Source organism: Bos javanicus, chromosome 10, assembly GCF_032452875.1.
Source record: "Bos javanicus breed banteng chromosome 10, ARS-OSU_banteng_1.0, whole genome shotgun sequence".
Classification (NCBI taxonomy): Eukaryota; Metazoa; Chordata; class Mammalia; order Artiodactyla; family Bovidae; genus Bos; species Bos javanicus.
Window position 1 is genome coordinate 88,911,450 of NC_083877.1, and position 9,012 is coordinate 88,920,461.

The 9,012-nt window shown below is 42.9% G+C and overlaps 1 long non-coding RNA gene across 1 annotated transcript; it reads left to right on the forward strand.

The window, feature by feature from the left end:
- The first annotated feature begins 326 nt into the window (after positions 1-326).
- LOC133255448 (uncharacterized) lies at positions 327-6,387 on the forward strand. Its single transcript, XR_009738945.1, has 3 exons — positions 327-682; positions 1,214-2,205; positions 6,136-6,387. It is a non-coding gene; the product is annotated as an uncharacterized LOC133255448 (long non-coding RNA).
- Positions 6,388-9,012: the final 2,625 nt, after the last annotated feature.

The following is a 9,012-nucleotide window of genomic DNA, read 5'->3' on the forward strand; positions in this document are numbered from 1 at the left end:
GAGGTTCAGGAGGGAGGGGACATGTGTAAATCTATGGCTGATTCATGTTGAGGTTTGACAGAAAACAGCAAAATTCTGTAAAACAATTATCCTTCATTAAAAAATAAATAAATTTAGTAAAAAAGAAAACACACACACACGCAAAATTTTGGCTTCTACATTACCCTTAGATATCTTTTTTTGAGATTTATAAGATTCTTTGGGACTTTCTTTGACTGATGACATTCAGTCATTCATTCAACAAATGTTTGGTGAGGTTCCTTAAACTAGGAAGTCATTCATGTAAGTGTTTTTGTTATCAGTCTGCCGAAACATCCCCGGGGACGTGAATTTTCTTTTTCTTTGAGCCCCAGGCTTCTATTACATGTGACTATAGCTATCATAGTAATGGTAGCGTACATGTGTGTATATGCATGTGTTATGTATATGTGTCTATACCGCAGGCCAGAATACTGGTGGGTAGCCTTGCCCTTCTCCAGGGGATCTTCCCAACCAAGGGATTGAACCCAGGTCTCCCGCATTGCAGGCAGATTCTTTACCAGCTGAGCCGCAAGGGAAGCCCAAGAATACTGGAGTGGGTAGCCTATCCCTTCTCCAGCAGATCTTCTCGACCGACCTAGGAATTGAACTGGGGTCCCTGCATTGCAGCAAGATTCTTTACCAACTGAGCCCACAACCTTCAGTAAGTATTATTATTATACATATTTTATAGATGGAAAGACAGAAATCCAGAGAGGTTACTTACCTAAGTTCACACATCTGGCAAGTGGTAGAGATGGAGTTTGAACACAGGCAATCTGGCTCCAGGGTCCAGGCTCTAAATAGCTAGAGAAACTCTGTACAGAGACAGTGTGGGACTGCACAATGAGCCGCCTTTTGAATGATTTTTCTCTAATTAGAAGAGGGCAGTTTTCCACTTTCTTTTAAAGAATAAGACCAACACTGCTATTTCTAGCTTACTCTGGGGAGACTGCTAAAATAACTTAATAAACGGTTGTTTTCAACTTCTGAGTATAGAAGCCTGTGAGCTTCATTTTTTTCTTCTGTCTCTCTTTTTGAAGTGCTTGCTTCTCTTAAAAGGACTATGTCAACAGTTTTTGAGTACATCTCCATCCAGTTACGGATCCAGCTTATTCTCTCACAGAGCCACTTTTATCTGGCTATCTGAGAAATATTTCTTTCTCTAGCTCATTCTAATCTTTTTCTCTTCAAGGCAGGCCACATGGAATCACAGAAAGCACTGGGCTGAGAGCTGAAGCACCAGCTTTGTGACCCGAGGCACATCTCTCGTCTGCTCTTTGGTCTTCTTCTTGGTTTAAAATGGTTTCAATTAGTTGATCTCTACAGGTCCATTCCAATTGAAACTTCTTTAAAGATACTTTCGAGCTGTGGTGCTGGAGAACATTCTTGACAGTCCCTTGGACAGCAAGGAGATCAAACAAGTCCATGCTAAAGGAAATCAACCCTGAATACTCATTGGCAGAACCGATGCTGAAGCTCTAATACTTTGGCCACCTGATGTGAAGAGCTGACTCATTGGAAAAGACCCTGGTGCTGGGAAAGATTGAAGGCAGGAGGAGAAGGGAACCACAGAGGACGAGATGGTTGGATGGCATCAGTGACTCGACGGACATGAGTTTGAGCAAACTCCGGGAGATAGTGAAGGACAGGGAAGTCTGGCATGCTGCAGTCTGTGGGCTTGCAAAGAGTCAGACATGACCGAGGAGCTCAACAACAGCAACGGGTCCGTGCAACTCCAAATGCCCTAAGTCTTGGTTACCTTTTATTAGGGTATCCCCCCAATTAACTGGATCTTTAAAAAATCTCTTTGGTGGAAGATGATGGAAATCCTGATTCCAGTGGGTTAAATACAAGATTTTTTCACACAAGGGCAGGTCCTAGATGGGACAGGATATCCATGGCCAGCATAGATGCTCATGCACTGAACACCATGACTTCTGTTTTCTTTCCTTGTCATTCATAGCACGTGACTTTAGCCTCATGATTGAAAGATGGTTGCTGTATCTCCAGGAGCAATGGTCATATTCCTGACAGAAAGAGAAAAGAAGAGCAAGTGCTGATATCAGGAAGATGACACACTTCCCAGAAATCCCCAAGGACTTCTGCATATGCCTCACTGACCAGAACTGGGTCACCTGACTATTAGCTATGAAGGAGTCTGGGAAGGTTAATGTTTTCTGCTGGGTAAGTTGTAGCTCTGAGTGAAATTGAGGTTTTCGCAGTAAGGAGGAAGTCGAGTATAGAATGGGGGGACAACGTGAAGCTCTGGTGTGTGTCATGGTCTCGTTCTTGGTTTCTTCTAAACTTAAAAACACATGAATAAGCAAATAGCTCCTTCTTTCATTCCCCATTTTCTTCCTTTCAGGCTGGGGACTAAAGTTCCTCTTTGAATGACCTTTAGAAAAATAATGATATTGTTATTAATAATATGTAATTATTCATAACATTATTAACCACTAATTTATACACAAAGACACGAGCAATTAGACTTAGGAGTTCCTGACTATGTTTGTCAAGAATGGAAGAGAAGCAAGATTTACCCAGTGGAAGGAGGAATGTGGAGAGCAAGCATGAGCTGGACCAGAAGTTCTGACGAATGGGGCAGGGTGTGAGTCTATTTTCAGTTCAGTGTGTGACTTGGGAAATATAACTTCATCTGTGGGTCACAGGTTAGCCTACTTTGTTATATAAAAGTAAATGAGATGATGGACTAACACCATTTGCATTCCTTGGCAAAGAGCTACTGAAAATAGTCAATACAAGATAAAATGTACGGTCATTAGTATAGAGCCTACTGAGGGACCACTAATTTGGGATTTGTCATAACTCAGGCAGAAGCTGGATTTCAGAGGGACTCTTTCATCTTCTTAAGGGAATAAACTGTCTGCAGGCGCTGTAGAAGCACTTTAATTTGCAGAAAGTCAAAGCAATCATGAATGAAAATTTTCTTGACTACTCAGGGTTTTCACTTGGCAATACATTGTTACCTTAGGTCTAGCTTTAGTTTTTCTTAAAATGTAAAAGAAGTGAAAAAGTGCATCTTAAAAGTGAAAAGGATTGTATTTTAAAACATTTCATAGTTTAGACTTTTTAAATGAATTCAGATGGCTCTCTTTACATACTTCAGTGTGTTCTTGCTGTAGTATTGAACCAGTAGGAAAACCCATCCTGATAACATGTCAGGATCCACTTATGGGTCAGTTGGAAGAATGATGACCTTCCTGAAGGCAGTGACATTTGTTTCCTTTACACTTAGGAAACATTTTGGCATGGTGTATGAAGTTAGTCCTCAGTAGATGAAAGAGTTGCTGAATTACTCATCTTAACTGCCTATGTTATGAGATGATATTCATAGCCAGCCTGTCATTGGCATGTATTGAAGTGTTCAATAGATGGTAGCTTTATTTGTTGGAAGGCAGATTGTAGGGTGATTAAGGGCACAGGACTCGGAGTCTGACTCTCTAAAGATTGGAATTCCGGTGCTAACACTTATCAGTTAGGCAACTCACTCCTCTCAGTTTCTCATCTGTGTGATGGTGGTAACAACAATCCCTACTCCATGGGGTTGCTGTGAGCATTAAATCAGATGCTGTAGGTCAGGAGTCTGACTGACTCAGGGTCTGGCACATACTTAGTCCTCAATAAATGATAGTTATCATTATTTTGGAGAAGGGCATGGCAACCCTCTCCAGTATTCTTGCCAGGAGAATCCCATGGACAAAGGAGCCTAGTGGGCTACAGTCCATGGGGTCACAAAGAGTCGGACACAACTGAACGACTAACACATCGTTACTTTAGACTTTGTTGCCGATGTGGGCGTGTGTCTCACCCAGCCCTCAATAGATTCCAGTTCATCTGCACAATCCAAGTCTCACCAACACTGAATATACTCCTCAGTGTTCCCAGGCCAGACCTGGGAATGTCGGGAGTCACAAAGCTTAATGCTGAGTCCCTCCTCACCGTAGAGGACGTTGGCTAACACTGTCCTAAGGTCGTTTGTGTGGTTTGCGGTCCGTGGAAGACAGAAAGAAAGGAGCTTTAACTTAACTTTCTAACACCAGGTGGTCCAGTTGTCTTGAGAAACCATGACATACATTTTGCAAAAGTCTGTGCCAGGGCCTTTTGCTTGTTCTTGGCCTCTGTATCCCTTCTAGATTTTTGTCTCTGCCCCGTCTCCTTATCGTAAAGAGCACCCACTAACTTATAGGGAGATTGAGTCCTCTTTTGATTACTACCACGGTTTTGAGCAAAGAGACTATGAGTCTTTGCTCATGCTGCTGATGGGGAGAGCACTCTATTGCACCCTGGGAACGAGTTATAGATCCGCTATTGATCACCCACACTTTCCCTTCCACATTAGGCAGTCAGCTAGGTGAGCACCACTCCCCATCTGATTGGTGTTTAACGCTGGTATTGCACTTTGTGTTTTTAAAAAGCTTCAAAAATCAATTCCTCATTAACCTGATTGAAAGAGAAGTTATGTCTCCTCTGCTATGTTTTGAAAAGGACATAGATCACTGCAGGTGCTCAATAAATATGAAGCATTTAATCTTCACCATTCCTCCCATCCAAATAGGTCACTAGAACTCACTAGAACTCATTTTCTTGGGGATGAGAATCTTCACTTCTAGACCAATGTTGCTTTCTGTAAATCTCAAACTTTCCGAAATTTGAGAACTCTCATACAGACAATGTAAAACGTGCCTCGTGGTCACCTGGGTCAGAAGGTAGTGGGGCTCCTTTTGCTCTCGGCAAGCTCACTAGTAATTTCTGAAACGAAGGCTATTGAGCCCTGAGTTACTTGGAGTTACGTGCATGCATTACCTGTAGTTCAGCAGCATCTCACCTGAAGGAAGAAGCTTATATTAAGGTGGACAGGATCATAGGAGGTTAGAGGTCATCCATCACACCGCTGCCAGTCTGTTAAGACCATTCACACACATACACACATTCATGAACACGATGACACAGACAGGCCCTATCTTGTCTTCCAGATGGAATAACGTTTTGAACTTTGGAATATTGTCCTACATAAGGAACTATGATGTTCGTTTTATTTCTTTGAAGTTTCCAATAATGGGATCTCTCAGGTTGGAACCTCTCAGAAATTTTAACTGCAGAATAAAGATGTGCTTGTGCGTGAGTCTTCCAGGGTCCTGCTCAGCCATATTTTCTGGCCCCCAATCTCCACTTCTCAGGAGTAGGATAAGAGGGTGACTGAGCTGGTGATAAGACCCAATCTGGAGGGGGGAAGATACATCTGGATAAGATGACTGCTTCAGGCATAACTTCTCCGTGGAAATGCAAAAAGCCGTGCTGCTAAGGCGTTTTCCGGCTGTCTCTGTGGTGCAGCCTAAGCAGCATGTAATACGGAATAAGTGCTGTTCGGTTACAGCAAGAACACTGATAAATGTCTGGCCGTTAAGGTCAGACCATGGAGAAGGAAACAGCACAGAGCTCTGAAGCAGCTGGCTTAGAATTTAGCATCAGACAGGGACACTCTCTTACTTTTGGGGTAATGTAGTTTGGACAAAGCTTGATTTCAGCAAATGATATGTTACAGTAAAATATTACAATTTATTTTAAGCCATTTTTTTTCTTCACTTGCCACCTGGGTCTACCCACCTGTTTGAAAAGAGTCAGGGGAGGGTAAACATTCTACTCTAGGAGCCCAAGAATAATTCTAGATTTTGATAATGACATCATTTCACGATGTAAAGTTTTGCATGTGAGGTTTTGGAGAACTATCTGAATGATAAGCAGACAATACCCATGAGAGCTTAGAGTTTCTTTTTTATAAAGCAGATGGAAGAAGGAAGGGGCAGGTAACAATGATCAGACTAGTCAGCGGCTCTGGATGTTAGCGATGACTTAGGACCATGACTGCTAGACATCTCTATCTAAACCTCACAGCCGTGATGGATAACTTGCCGTAGGATGGATATTTGTATCCTTCCCAAAGTTGTATGTTGAAGTCCTACCCCTCACCCCATTGTGACAGTAGCAGCAGGTAGGGATTTTGGGAAGTGATTAGATCATGAAGATATAGCCCATATGAATGGGATTACTGCCCTTATTAAAAACAAAAATTAGAGCTTTCTTGTTCTCTCTCAGCCACGTGAGAACACAATGAGAAGACCTGCAAACCACAAAGTGGGCTGTCACCAGACACTGGATCTGCCAGCACCTTCATCTTGGACTTCCCAGACGCAAGGATGGTGAGAAATCAATGTTGTGTATTCTACCCAGGCTTATGGTATTCTGTTATAGCAGCCTGAACAGACTAAGACATCACTCACCTCTGTGTGATTCTTTTGGATCATCCTTTTTCTATACTCTCTTATATGGGACTGTCATATATTTCATGATAAAGCTGGAGAATTTTGTTTTGTTTTGTTTTTTACCAAAGAACTCATATCTAGAGCTCTTCTTTTATCCACATGGAATAGGTGTTCACGCTGGGTCCTTGTATGGAATTAAAATTCTTAGAACCTTGTGTTCTGTTCAGGGCCAAGTCTTTTGGAGCTCAGTAATTGACTCTCTGGGCTTCCCTGGTGATTCAGCAGTAAAGAATCTGCCTGCCAGTGCAAGAGACATGGGTTGGTCAGGAAGATACCCTGGAGAAGGAAATGGCAACCCAATCCAGTATTCTTGCCTGGAAAATTCCATGGATAGAGGGACCTGCCAAGCTACAGTCTGCTGCTGCTGCTGCTGTGTCGCTTCAGTCGTGTCCGACTCTGTGCAACCCCATAGATGGCAGCCCACCAGGCTCTCCTGTCCCTGGGATTCTCCAGGCAAGAACACTGGAGTGGGTTGCCATTTCCTTCTCCAGTGCATGAAAGAGAAAAGTGAAAGTGAAGTCGCTCAGTCGTGTCTGAAGCTACAGTCTCTAGGGTCCCAAAAGTCGGACACAACCTAGCGGCTAAACAACAATTGACTTTCTGGCAGTGACTGTGCAGTCACACCTTTGCTCACACTACGACACCGGGCTTAAATGCTGTTATTTCTCTCTTCTTCTACTCAGATATTTCACACTCGTGAAGTCTGTCTCATAGTCTTTGTGAAGCCAGGCCCGTGGCCCGTATCACCCATATCTTTGTCACTCGTCATGTGCCGAGTCACTTCTTGTGCTGTTGTTTTATATGACCTAATTATAAAACAGGGTGATTGACACAAACTTCGTAGGTATACAGGCAGGATTGAATTAATCTCTGTGAAAGTGATGATTGTAATCTGTTTCAAACAGTTTTGGGAGTATTCCGTGTTTAATGAGTAGGGCAGCTCCCCAGTGATGATCAGAAATTACCAAAGGCAGAAATCCCCTTTTACACTTAGTCTCCTCCAGGGTCTAGTAGTGTGTCTCAGAAGAACATATGCTCAAAAACTGTTGGTTGGTTGGTTGATTTTTTCCCATATTCAAAGTTCTGCCATCTGCTGAACTATTACCAGGCAAATCCCAGGATGCTTTCGTGGTTTTTAGACAGACAGGGAGCCCATTGAAGTGTGGATGAATTCTTTTTAAAAGGTTAGATGTTGATTGACTGATTAGCTCCTTGGCAAGGAAAGTATTTCTCTCTCACATCATTATGGATGCACAGTTGTACCTTTCAGGAGTCTGTTTTTGAGAGGTATGGAACAGTTTAAAGTTGTTTCACAGTAGGAAGGCTTTTATTACCATGGAAGACATTTAGTGACTTCAAGTCTCCATCACATTGTCTTGCTACCCAGATTAGCTGGAAAGGGAGCGCCCACAGAGTCCCCTATGACACTCCTCATCTATGCAAGCTGCCCAGAGTGGGTACCTTCCCCTTCTTCACCAGGATTTACTTACTTGAGGAGAAGGGGAAATTTTATAGGGCAATTTTTCTCTACATCTGTGTCTCCTTTTTTTTCAAAGTCAGGTTATTGAGGTGTAGTTTATATGCAGTATGACTGCATATCCCATTTTAGGGCTTACCTTATCAGCTAAAGTATGAGATGTGATAGACCAGGTGGTTCCTATATCCCTTCTTCCTGGTCAGTTCTCTCTGCCTGTATAGTTTTCTGTGGAATCTCAGGCTTTTGTGAATTTTTAAAGAATATTCATTTCCTTATTTATCTGACTGCCTTGGGCCTTCATTGTGGCACACAGGATCTCCTTGTCCCTGACATTGCAAGGTGGATTCATAACCACTGGGCCACCAGGAAGTCCCCGTGAAGTTTTTATTGATGAAAAAAATAATTGAGTTGACAATATGTCAGTCATTCCTCTTCTTCCTCCTCTGGTTCCCCACTGACTCCACAGCTGATCCAAGCTGTTTGAAGGTCATGTCAGATGGGACAGAGGTACCCCTAAGTTCAAACTTGCCAAAAACATGTAAGGCATTCTACAACTCTGGGGTATGCTCCTTTTCTTTGCTCCATTCCCCTTTTTTCCTCAGGAGTATTTAAGACTTTTTCTTGTTATTACTGAGTGTTCCTTGTGATTCCACATTAGAATGATTGGAGGAGATGATTTAATGAATTGAGTAAATGCAAGGTAACAAGAGAGAGAAATTTTGATTCCTGTAAGAAAAGGTGATTTGCTGGAAATTTGAAGAGCTCATCTCAGGCATCCAAGTGCTCCAATTTGTTTATTGCAAGAACCTTACCTCTCTCTTGCCAGTGTGGTCAAGTCAGGCCCTACCTCGCTGCCTTTGCTCCGTCATTCCATTTGGTGGTCGGAATCAAGGGTGACGTCATAGAGCATTTTGGATCTCCAAGCCGTGGTTCCCTGACAAGAGGCAGCAGTTCCATTCGCTTACAATCTTTGAAAGGCCTGGGACCACCTTGCCCTTACAGCCACCGTTACTGCTGCCTCTTGCCAGTGTCCTTGGGTATCTTGTGTTACAGAACACTGGAGATTGCATTTCAGATGGGGTCATGCCTTTTCTTCTTCTCCTTTAGAAATGTTTCTTGAGTGGGGTGCAGGGGCTTTCAGAGGAAATTCACTGGGGCCTTGCTCTGGACCAT